The 11291-nt window shown below is 42.7% G+C and overlaps 1 protein-coding gene across 2 annotated transcripts in view; it reads right to left on the minus strand.

Moving 5' to 3' along the window:
* The window catches only part of LOC139541075 (uncharacterized protein C1orf21 homolog), a 31029-nt gene extending 20284 nt beyond the window's left edge, over positions 1–10745 (minus strand). The window contains exon 1 of one of the 2 annotated variants that reach the window (XM_071345279.1): positions 10594–10745. The gene's annotated coding sequence lies outside the window, so the exon portion shown is untranslated. The remainder of the gene's footprint in view (positions 1–10593) is intronic. The other variant, XM_071345280.1, reaches the window with a different exon arrangement.
* Positions 10746–11291: the final 546 nt, after the last annotated feature.

The raw sequence follows: 11291 nt of genomic DNA on the forward strand, positions 1-11291 counted from the left end.
GAGGATATAAACCCCTAGCCATCAAAATTCCACCTTTCAGGGGCCAAACACACAGCTCTCTTGTCTGCCGTCGTGAGTGGCAAACGCTCCCGTATGCCTGGGATAATAGATAGACGACATGCAACCCGCCACGGGTCCCCGACCAACAGAGGGGTTTTCTCTGCGCTAACGGGGAGCCACCAGAATCAACACAGACCCTTCTGTCGGACCCTGGCTAGGCCCCTTACTTTTGTCAATCTTTACTAATGTCCTGCCACCGGCACTGAGTTAGGCCTGTGTGTCTATATATGCTGAAACACTATACACGTCAGCTACCACAGCAAGTGAAATCACTGCAACAGAAGAGCTGCAGTCAGTTTTAGAATCGGTGGCAAGAAATGAAATATTTAGGACTAGTTTAAAAAATAAAAGCATTTTATTTGGGACAAATCATCCACTAAACCTCAAAAAATATATATTGTAATGAATAATGTGGAAATTGAGCAAGTTGAGGAGACTAAACTGCTTGGTACATCCCTGTATTGTAAAACTGTCATGGTCAAAACATATTGATGCAACAGTAGCGAAGATGGGGAGAGGTCTGTCCATAATAAAGCGCTGCTCTGCTTCCTTGACATTGTTATCAACAAAACAAATTAGTTTTGTCCCACCTGAACTACTGCCCAGTCATATGGTCCAGTGCCACAAACAGGGACATAGGCAAATTATAGTTGGCCCAGAACAGAGCAGCACAGCTAGGCCTTAAATGTACACGAGAGAGTTAACTTCAATAACATGCATCTCAATCGCTCTAAGCTCAAAGTTGAGGAGAGATTGTCTGCATCACTACCTGTCTTTGTGAGAGGTACTGACATGTTGAAAGAACTGAGCTTTCTGTTCAAACGACTAGCACGCAACTCGGACACCCATGCATACCCCACAAGACATGCCACCAGAGGTCTCTTCACAGTCCACAAGTCCCAAACAGACTATGGGAGGCGCACAGTACTACATAGAGCCATAGCTACATGGAACTATATTCCACATCAAGTAACTCATGCAACCAGTAAAATGTGAAGAACAAAACAAGTGGATAAAACTACACCTTATGGAACAGCGAGGACTGTGAAGAGAGGCACACACACGCATGCTAGCATACACTCTACACACAGGTACACTAACATTGTTATACTGCTGTATTATGGATTCTGGATTGTAGATATGTTGTGGTAGACTAGTGTGTAATCTGTTGTGTGATGTTTTATTTAGTTTATAAGCCACAGAATGAATGCGAGCCCCAGTGTTCCCACGGGGCAGTTTTGAGGATTAGGGCCAGGAGTTTTACAGTAGGACCAGAGATTTCTCTCATGTCATGTGGTCAGGGTTACACTCCTGACCCTATTTATGGACTTATTATCACAGTGGCCTGGCCTGTGTATCAGACTGTATCACTGTCCTGGTACAGTAGTGTCTTAACTCATTTACCATGTTATCACCTTCTCTAGAGTGGCTCCCAGCTCCCTCCCAGACATGCCCTCCCAGATCAACAAACAGCAGAGCTCAGGTCAACCCCTCCTGTTGTTCTCTTTCACTCAGCTGCTCCAGATCCGTCCGAATCCCTCTGACAAGTCTGGGCGGACAAATACAGTATGGCCATGAATTTTCATTAGAAATCATTACCACTGCATTGTCGGAACTAGAAGCACAAGCATTTCGCTACACTCGCATTAACATCTGCTAACCATGTGTATGTGACTAATAAAATTTGATTTGATTTGATTTGATTTGAGATACAGTATATTTCAATCTGGATTTAATTGAGTCTCTGCAGTAGGATAATTAGTGAAGCAGCTTCCTGTGTGTGACTGACCAGGGTGGGACTGTATGGTAATTATTATTTAATTTGCGGGGTGGAAAACCTGAATAATAGAATAGAGTTGGAAGATGGGCTACCTTTAAATAGGTGCAAACAAGCAGAATCATGTCTCAAAATGGTGTTGCATATTTCCTGTCAAATTATAATAACATTTTGTGAGAAGATCATGTCACTATCTTGTGTTGTTGCACTGCAAACGAGTAGGCTCTCTCCAGTGTCCTATCTACTTATACTCTGAGATCCATATATAGCGTGTGGTCCAGGTTCTGGCCTGCAACAGAGCAACACCTATTTTCTGTTCTGGGGGCCCTGTTCTGCAACGCCTCCAGGCTCCAGCACCACTCTGCACTGCTGGTGTACATATTACCTCAACTAACCTGAACATTGACTCGGTATATAGCCTCGTTATTGTTACGCTTTTTGTTTTTTCATTTCCTTACTTTAGTTTATATTTTCTTAACTCTTATTTTTCTTAAAACTGCAATGTTGGTTAATAAGCATTTCACGGTAAAGTCTACACCTGTTGTATTCGGCGCATGTGACGAATAAAATGTGATTTGGTCTCTTGCTACAGCAACAAGCAATATGTGCAAAGTCCCTCTGCCTAGGGTTGGGCGACATCCAGATGTCCATACCGTCATACCGTCTCTGTACCATACCAGGGTATACGGTATTACCGAATGTGCACACAAGGGGCGCAATAAATAAAATACCTGGATCTTGATCCAGAAGGGGATTGAATGCATCTGCTGTAACCACGAAGCTTGATCTTCACATCCAGCCACTTAGCAAACCAAATGCATATCCCTGAGCTGGATATAATTAATTTGACACATCTTAGATTTCTTAGTTACTATAAGTTAAGTTTAAGTTATAAGCAGCAGCTTGGCACGCACCACAGCAGCCCCCGCAAGGCAAAAATCATACCAACTATTTTGATATATACTGTTTATACCGGGGTGTTGCCCAAGCCTACCTCTGTCCAAAAGGAAGAAACATACCCTGGCCTGCCCCATGTACCACTGGACTCTATACACACTATGTACACACCGACTCAGAGTGGGGGGAGAGACAAACACACACACAGCAATGTGCATCATGCAGTGCCTGAGCTTTGTGAGACAGTACCTAGAGGGATCTGGTTGTGCTGGCCTAGTGCTTTCTGCACTGCAATACACCTAACTTGAAACCTAATGTCACTCGGCAATGCCAATGACCGACTACCACAAATAGCATGTGCAGAGGTACTAACACACATGCAGTCAGGACACACAGAACCCCAATAATAACAGTGCTCTACTGTATGTACCACATTCATCGATTATGCGCAAGTACAATAGCTTTGGTCCAGTTTTCCACAAATACTCATATTTTTGCTAGTGGTTGTACTAAATTATTCTCCAATTAATAAAGTTTATTTTGTTTACAATGTGAACCTAGCTAGTCAATGTAGCTGGCTAGCTAGCTAGTAGTAGCTTATTGACTTCATAAATCTTAGTAAAATAACCAGTGGTGTATAATCGAGGCCATATGCAACCAAAATCAACTTGATTTCATTATTTCAATTCACAAGATAGAATCAATGTGAGCGTCAGCCATCAAGAATTGAACCTCGCGATTCTTTGACGCTGGACGTGAAGCAGCTTTCATTGACTTCAAAGGAAGAGTTTCCTCAACGGATGACGACCAGTGGCATATGGGCTTATCGGTGAGCACTGATGCCGCCCGGTGATAAACAGTGCCCACTTTGTCAAAAGCAGGGGTGCAAAATATTTTGCTTATCCATTCCCAGCACTCCTCTCCAGGATGCTGTTGGAGACGTTGCTGCTGCGCTCCACCAACGTTCCGGCAAAAAATAAACATAAATCATGTCGCAGATATAGGTTATGGTAGAAAGAGTATGTGGCCTTTTCTGTAGCCTACAGGCTAGAGATAAATGTACGACAACGCAATGAGATGGACACTTTTTACATCATGCAGGTTTCTCCAATCAAATAGCCGAACATAAATGGTGCCCAATTAAATAAAAAATGCTTTGTCAAGTTAACAAACATATCCTAAAAACAGGACAGGTCAAACTAAAATGGACAATCACAACTGTTGTCCGGGAGTTTCACTCAATTGTCATGATCAGTGCTTTCAAGTTTGACAAGCTGATAATAGCGAAAAATTAAATACTTCTGCATTTCCCGCTGTGTAAACATTGCAAATAGGCTCAAGATAACTCCTGATAAAGTTGGGTAGCTGATATTCAGAGCTTAAAATAGCCAAACTGAATAGTCACAGGAATCAGGACTAATAAAATTAATTCAACAGCCTGTTTTACAAAGGGTGGACCTACTACATGGATGGGCCTTCATAAAATTCCATTGCAGCATACCCTAGCAAGACCCCAAAAACGGGCCCTGCAAAACTACAATAGTCCCAGTAAGCAAAATGACATTGAAAAGACGTGTAAAATAAGTATTTTCCAGACATTGAAGTTAGGTTCAATTTAGGTTCTGAATGAAAGGTGAAGACACATTTTCCATACGTTTAAAATACACATTTTCCAAGACATTGAAAAATGCATATTTTGTGTGTGCGGTCCAGATCGGCCTTGATTTCCACATCCACGGACATTGGTTTTTGGTCCGGTCTGGACAGGCCTTGATTTGGTCCAAACATAGGCATCTATAAATAAATAAAAATCAACTTTCATTCAGAACTGAAAATGGACCTGATGTCAACATCTGGAAAATACATATTCTGGAAAATACATATTTTCAACGTCCAGAAAATACGCCTTTTCAACATCCTGGAAAATATGTATTTTCACCTTTTATTCAGAGCCTAAATTGAACTTCAATGTCTGGAAAATACATTTTGTCTGTGGCGACACGTCATTCATGTTTAGCAAAAAAATTAAATAATATATTTTAAATATTATTTTGGCATTAATACGTGTCATATAACAGTTTGCAAACAATTTAAAACACAAATCTTTGAGTTAATAAAGTTACATACAAACATGGTCTCTTTTCTGCTTTCTTGAGTAAGGCAGCTCCAAAATGCAGGTGTTTCAGCCTGGCTCATTGCTTTCTGTGGGGATGGGGCAGCAAGTGGAAAATACGGAGTGTAGGGGTTGGTAATGTTCTCTAGTTGCGCCGTGATTGGCTCAGTATTCTGTCACTTATGGGGACCCTACGCCACCGCAAAATCTAGGGGGAGAGATCGCCATTTAGGTTAGGCCATTTGATCCGTTAGTGGTTGGGCTCGAAATCTAGGGGCAGAGCTAAAAAAAATTCAAGCTCCTTGGGTGCTGCCATAAAGTTACATTAGAAGTGTACATCAAAGAAGGTTCACGGTCATTGGCCACAGATACAATGATTTCAAATCATGTTATATCTACAGTAGCTTTGATTGGACTGATCATGTCAACCTCATACTTTCAAAATCTTAGTCATCATAATGAATAAAGTTGACAATATACTGGCAAACCCTTTTCAATCGAAGAGAAATTACAGATAAAACGTATCGGTGCTCATCGGCCATTGGACATAAACATTAAATAACAAGTTGGTAACCGCAAATTCAACAATGAGTGGTTTAGAAGGAATCAGTGACTAACTGCAAGCATTGCAAAGCAATCACTAGCCTGCTATTCATTGGAGTGGGTGTGTGGTTTAAGTCTGGGTTTAAGCGTCTCTTTTACAAGCTTAAAAGGATAAACTCTCAACACCATGGGCCAGAAAAGGTTGAATACATTGGCCATGCTGCCGTGTTCAAAACAACTAAACTCGGAAATCTCAGACTCTAGTGAGTTCAAGACAACTAGAAACAAAAAATAAACGAGCTCCGACTGGGAAAATTCAGGAACTCGGGCCTCTTTCCAGAGCTCTGACTGACTTGAAGATCACCGACGTCATGATTCAACCTTGTTTTTTTCCTGAGTTTCCAGTTGTCTTGAAAGCACTATAAATCCAGAGAATGACAGACTTTGATAAAGTTTGGTGACAAAATTTGCCAACAAGAAGGACCACCACACCACCTTCCTGTTCAAGTGAGGACAGCACAACAAGGTGAGTCCAAAAATGTATTGTAAGCAGCTGCATTAATGATGTAATATGCCAGGGAAATATGTATTTTATTTTTATTTCACCAGGTAGGCTAGTTGAGAACAAGTTCTCATTTACAACTGCGACCTGGCCAAGATAAAGCAAAGCAGTGCGACACAAACAACAACACAGAGTTACACATGGAATAAACAAACGTACAGTCAATAACACAATAGAAAAGTCTATATACAGTGTGTGCAAATGTAGTAAGATTAGGGAGGTAAGGCAATAAATAGGCCATAGTGGCAAAATAATTACAATTTAGCAATTAAACACTGGAGTGATAGATGTGCCGAAGATGAATGTGCAAGTAGAGATGCTGGGGTGCAAAGGAGAAAAACAAATAACAATATGGGGATGAGGTAGTTGGGTGGGCTATTTACAGATGGGCTATGTACAGATGCAATGATCGATAAGCTGCTCTGACAGCTGATGCTTAAAGTTAGTGAGGGAAATATGAGTCTCCAGCTTCAGTGATTTTTGCAATTCGTTCCAGTCATTGGCAGCAGAGAACTGGAAGGAAATGCAGCCAAAGAAGGAGTTGGCTTAGGGGATGACCAGTGAAATATACCTGCTGGAGCGCGTGCTACGAGTGGGTGCTGCTATGGTGACCAGTGAGCTGAGATAAGGCAGGGCTTTACCTAGCAAAGACGTATAGATGACCTGGAGCCAGTGGGTCTGACGACGAATATGAAGCAAGGGCCAGCCAACGAGAGCATACAGGTCGCAATGGTGGGTAGTATATGGGGCTTTGATGACAAAACGGATGGCACTGTGATAGACTGCTTCCAATTTGCTGAGTAGAGTTTGAGGCTTTTGTAAATGACATCGCCGAAGTCAAGGATCAGTAGGATAGTCAGTTTTACGAGGGTATGTTTGGCAGCATGAGTGAAGGATGCTTTGTTGTGAAATAGGAAGCCGATTCTAGATTTAATTTAGGATTGGAGATGCTTAATGCGAGTCTGGAAGGAGAGTTTACAGTCTAACCAGACACCTAGGTATTTATAGTTGTCCACATATTCTAATTCAGAACCGCCAGAGTAGTGCTGCTAGACGGGCAGGCGGGGGGGCAGCGATCGGTTGAACAGCATGCATTTAGTTTTGCTTGCATTTAAGAGCCGTTGGAGGCCATGAAAGGAGTGTTGTATGGCATTGAAGCTCGTCTGGAGGTTTGTTATCACAGTGTCCAAAGACGGGCCAGATGTATACAGAATGGTGTCATCTGCATAGAAGTGGATCAGAGAATCACCAGCAGCAAGAGCGACATTGATGTATACAGAGAAAAGAGTCGGCCCGAGAATTGAACCCTGTGGCACCCCCATAGAGACTGCCAGAGGTCCGGACAACAGACCCTCCGATTTGACACACTGAACTCTATCTGAGAAGTAGTTAGTGAACCAGGCGAGGCAGTCATTAGAGAAACCAAGGCTGTTGAGTCTGCCGATAAGAATGCGGGGATTGTACAGTATTGTCTTTTACTCGATGGCGGTTATGATATCGTTTAGGACCTTGAGCGTGGCTGAGGTACACCCACGACCAGCTTGATAATCAGATTGCATAGTGGAGAACGTACGGTGGGATTCAAAATGGTCGGTGATCTGTTTGTTAACTTGGCTTTCAAAGACTTTAGAAAGGCAGGGTAGGATAGATATAGGTCTGTAACAGTTTGGGTCTAGAGTGTCACCCCCTTTGGAGAGGGGGATGACCGCAGCAGCTTTCCAATCTTTAGGGATCTCAGACGATACGAAAGAGAGATTGAACAGGCTAGTAATAGGGGTTGCAACAATTGTAGCGGATAATTTTAGAAAGAGAGGGTCCAGATTGTCTAGCCCAGCTGATTTGTAGGGGTCCAGATTTTGCAGCTCTTTCAGAACATCAGCTATCTGGATTTGGGCGAAGGAGAAATGGGGGAGGCTTGGGCAAGTTGCTGTGGGGGGTGCAGAGCTGTTGACCGGGGTAGGGGTAGCCAGGTGGAAAGCATGGCCAGCCGTAGAAAAATACTTACTGAAATTCTCGATTATTGTAGCTTGATCGGTGGTGACAGTGTTTCCTTGCCTCAGTGCAGTGGGCAGCTGGGAGGAGGTGCTCTTATTCTCCATGGACTTGTGTCCCAGAACTTTTTGGAGTTTGTGCTACAGGATGCAAATTTCTGTTTGAAAAAAGATAGCCTTTGCTTTCCTAACTGCCTGTGTATATTGGTTCCTAACTTCCCTGAAAAGTTGCATATTGCGGGGGCTATACGATGCTAATGCAGTACGCCACAGGATGTTTGTGCTGGTCAAGGGCAGTCAGGTCTGGAATGAACCAAGGGCTATATCTGTTCTTAGTTCTACATTTTTTGAATGGGGCATGCTTATTTAAGATGGTGAGGAAAGCACTTTTATAGAATAACCAGGCATCTACTGACAGAATGAGGTCAATATTCTTCCAGGATACCCAGGACAGGTCGATTAGAAAGGCATGCTCGCTGAAGTGTTGGTGTATAGCCAACACACATGTAGCCTATAGCCTGTTTTAGAGAAATGTAATCACAGAATATTGTAAGAGCTTTCGCTGTCTGCTTATATGCCCCCTTTATTTATGCTACGGTTCTGACTTGGTGTACATGGAGAATACTCTAAGAATGGCACATGTTCTGAATGTCACTGTACATTTCAAAAGTGCTGAACAAATAGTTATATATACTATGTCTGTCCTAGCTCACTTAAGAATGTCTTAATCGAAATTACGGATGACCTCTTATCCGCTCGTCGTCCCCTTATGCCATAGTTTGTACAACTCAATTGTCAGTAGAAACCATATTTGTTTAAGAAAGTAGCTATATCAGCTACTGATAGCCAGGTGTAGCCACAGTAAGAATTCACTCCATGGTGCTGAAAATAAAGCTCTGCTGTTAGGGCATACATAAAGCTGTCCCAACTGTTTGTGGGCACAGTTTGTCACTGTTACAGTGAAATTCATGTATTGTTTAGTGTTGTGGCTTGCTGGCATGCATGAACATAACAAATTATTGAGTTTGCCCCACCAAGATTTACATGCTAAAATCGACACTGCATATTTTACACGTCATTTTGCATACTGGGACTATTCTAGTTTTGTAGGACTGCATTTTTTGGTCTTGCCTAGGGCGGCAGAACAGCAAGGACCGGCCGCTAAAGTGATGTCACGTTAACATTGCATCATATCAACCCTAATTAGGGTTGCACTCCACCTCCGCCAAAGACAGGCGAAAATCACCACCTGAGATTCAGACAGTGGCCAGGGAGGGGATGTAGTGAGCGAGAGCACAAATTGAGAGGCAGAGAGATGGGCAGATGAGCGAGTACAGGACAGCTAATAATAGATCTCTCTCTCTGCCTGGAGGGAGACGCTGACTTCAGAGCAAGCTGTGCACTGTATTTTTCTGCCGCCGGAACAAAAGCCATATGCGAGCGGCGAATCATACACATCGCATTCACGGATGAGGACTGCAGATGCAGGCATACAGATAAAGCCAGACAAACGTAGATTGCATGGTCATCTAACCACAACAGTGCAGGACTATATTAGCCAATGTACAAGCTGATAGCAGAATATAGTGGCTAAGCAATAAAGCAAATACACCCATGTTAATGCATGTGCATCGGTCCAATTATTGCAGTGGACCAGCAGCAGGGGATAGCGTCCAGCGACTAACCAGCAAATCAGTAAGCTGTTATATTATTGTCAAACAGAAGTCTAGGTCCTTATGGCGACGTAACGTAAACACTAAAAATTATCCAAAATTGCTCAATACTACGTTGCCCAATACTATGGTTGCTGAAGACACATCACTAAAGCACATCAGTGGCCAGAGAATATTGAGCTGTATGTGTCTCGATATGATCGCCTGTGGGCTCATGGAGCAGTGACACTGTCAGGTAGCCATAGACATACAGACAAGCATCTCGAGCACTCAGAGGAGCCGTAGATCTCGACACAAGTCATGTGTTTGAATTAAGGCGTCAATTAATAGTAGAGCTGCGCCGCCGGTCCAGGTCTAGCGTGGCGGAGCAAAGTTGCTCCTCGCCTCAACACACAGTTGTGTCCAGCTGTGCTGCAGAGACACACTGGGCGCATTGTTTCCCGCAGGGAAAGAGAGGGTAACGTCTCTACGTGTGTACACACAGAGACACACATACCTAGATACTGCATAAAGGTGATTGTCTTTAAAACAGCCCAGGTGTCCTCTGTTCATGTTGCTTCAAGTCCAGAAACAAACGGCATTGCAGACGAGAGGAAGAAAAGAGAGAGCGACAGGGCAAGGGGGCCAGTGTGAATGATTTTTTATATATTTTTTAACAAATTGGTAAAGCATTAAAGCCATCGAACTGTATCCAACCTGAGCATAATGCTAAACGGTAAACAAAACGCATACCTACTATAGTACTCCATTTCCCCTATAGTCTCCTTTCTCCTGACGCATGCAGATTTGTCTAACAGAGACATGTCCGAGAGCCGAACCCCAAGACACAGGAAGGAAAGCGCCAGGCAATCACAGCCCGAGTCAAGGAACAACAACAAAAGAGAACGCTACGAAAGAAATCATATGTGCACGTTCACTAAAGACGCTAATAACGTTTTAAAACTAATAGCGAGTATTTTATGAATGTAGCTACTTACTTTACTGAACCAGTTCCTCTCGGTCCACTTGAGATTCACCGAGCTTTACGCAGACAGTCAGGCGGGAGCTGGCGCTACAGCGTGTGGATGGGAACCGTATTACTACTTCACTGAACGTAAACTATGGTTTGCGTCATTTTACCAGGATGCCACTATTTCGCGCAGTAATGCAGCCATCTTGCTTATGACTTTACTGTTTAATGTAAATATTCTGTTCATTTTTTGGCAATAAGAATATAGAAGGGTTATTTTGTGAATTAAAAAATGATATTTAAAAGGTGGCTCAATAAATGAATACATTTGACAACAGAAGCAAGTAGTAGCATGTGAGAGGGACTACTTTTCTGGGAAATGAGATTGACAGGTACATTATCGCTGCGTTCAGACAGGCAGCCCAATTCTGATCTTCTTTCACTAATTTGTATTTTGACCAATTAGATCAGCTCTGCAAAAGATCTGTGAAAGGGTCTGTGATTGGTCAAAATACAAATTAGTGGGAAAAAGACCAGAAATGTGCATAATACTTTTTTTATGCATGATATCTTGTTCCTTGAAATTGGCCAAGATGCATGATCATGGACGGAGAGGTATAGTTCAACCATGCCAGCTCAGTAGTTGTTCTCTCTGGAGAGAAAATAAGTAGTTCTGTGAAAAATGTGAGCCATTGATTCTAGCACAGAATAAAAGCAATGCCTGAA

The sequence above is a fragment of the Salvelinus alpinus genome, chromosome 16 (genome assembly GCF_045679555.1).
Source record: "Salvelinus alpinus chromosome 16, SLU_Salpinus.1, whole genome shotgun sequence".
Classification (NCBI taxonomy): Eukaryota; Metazoa; Chordata; class Actinopteri; order Salmoniformes; family Salmonidae; genus Salvelinus; species Salvelinus alpinus.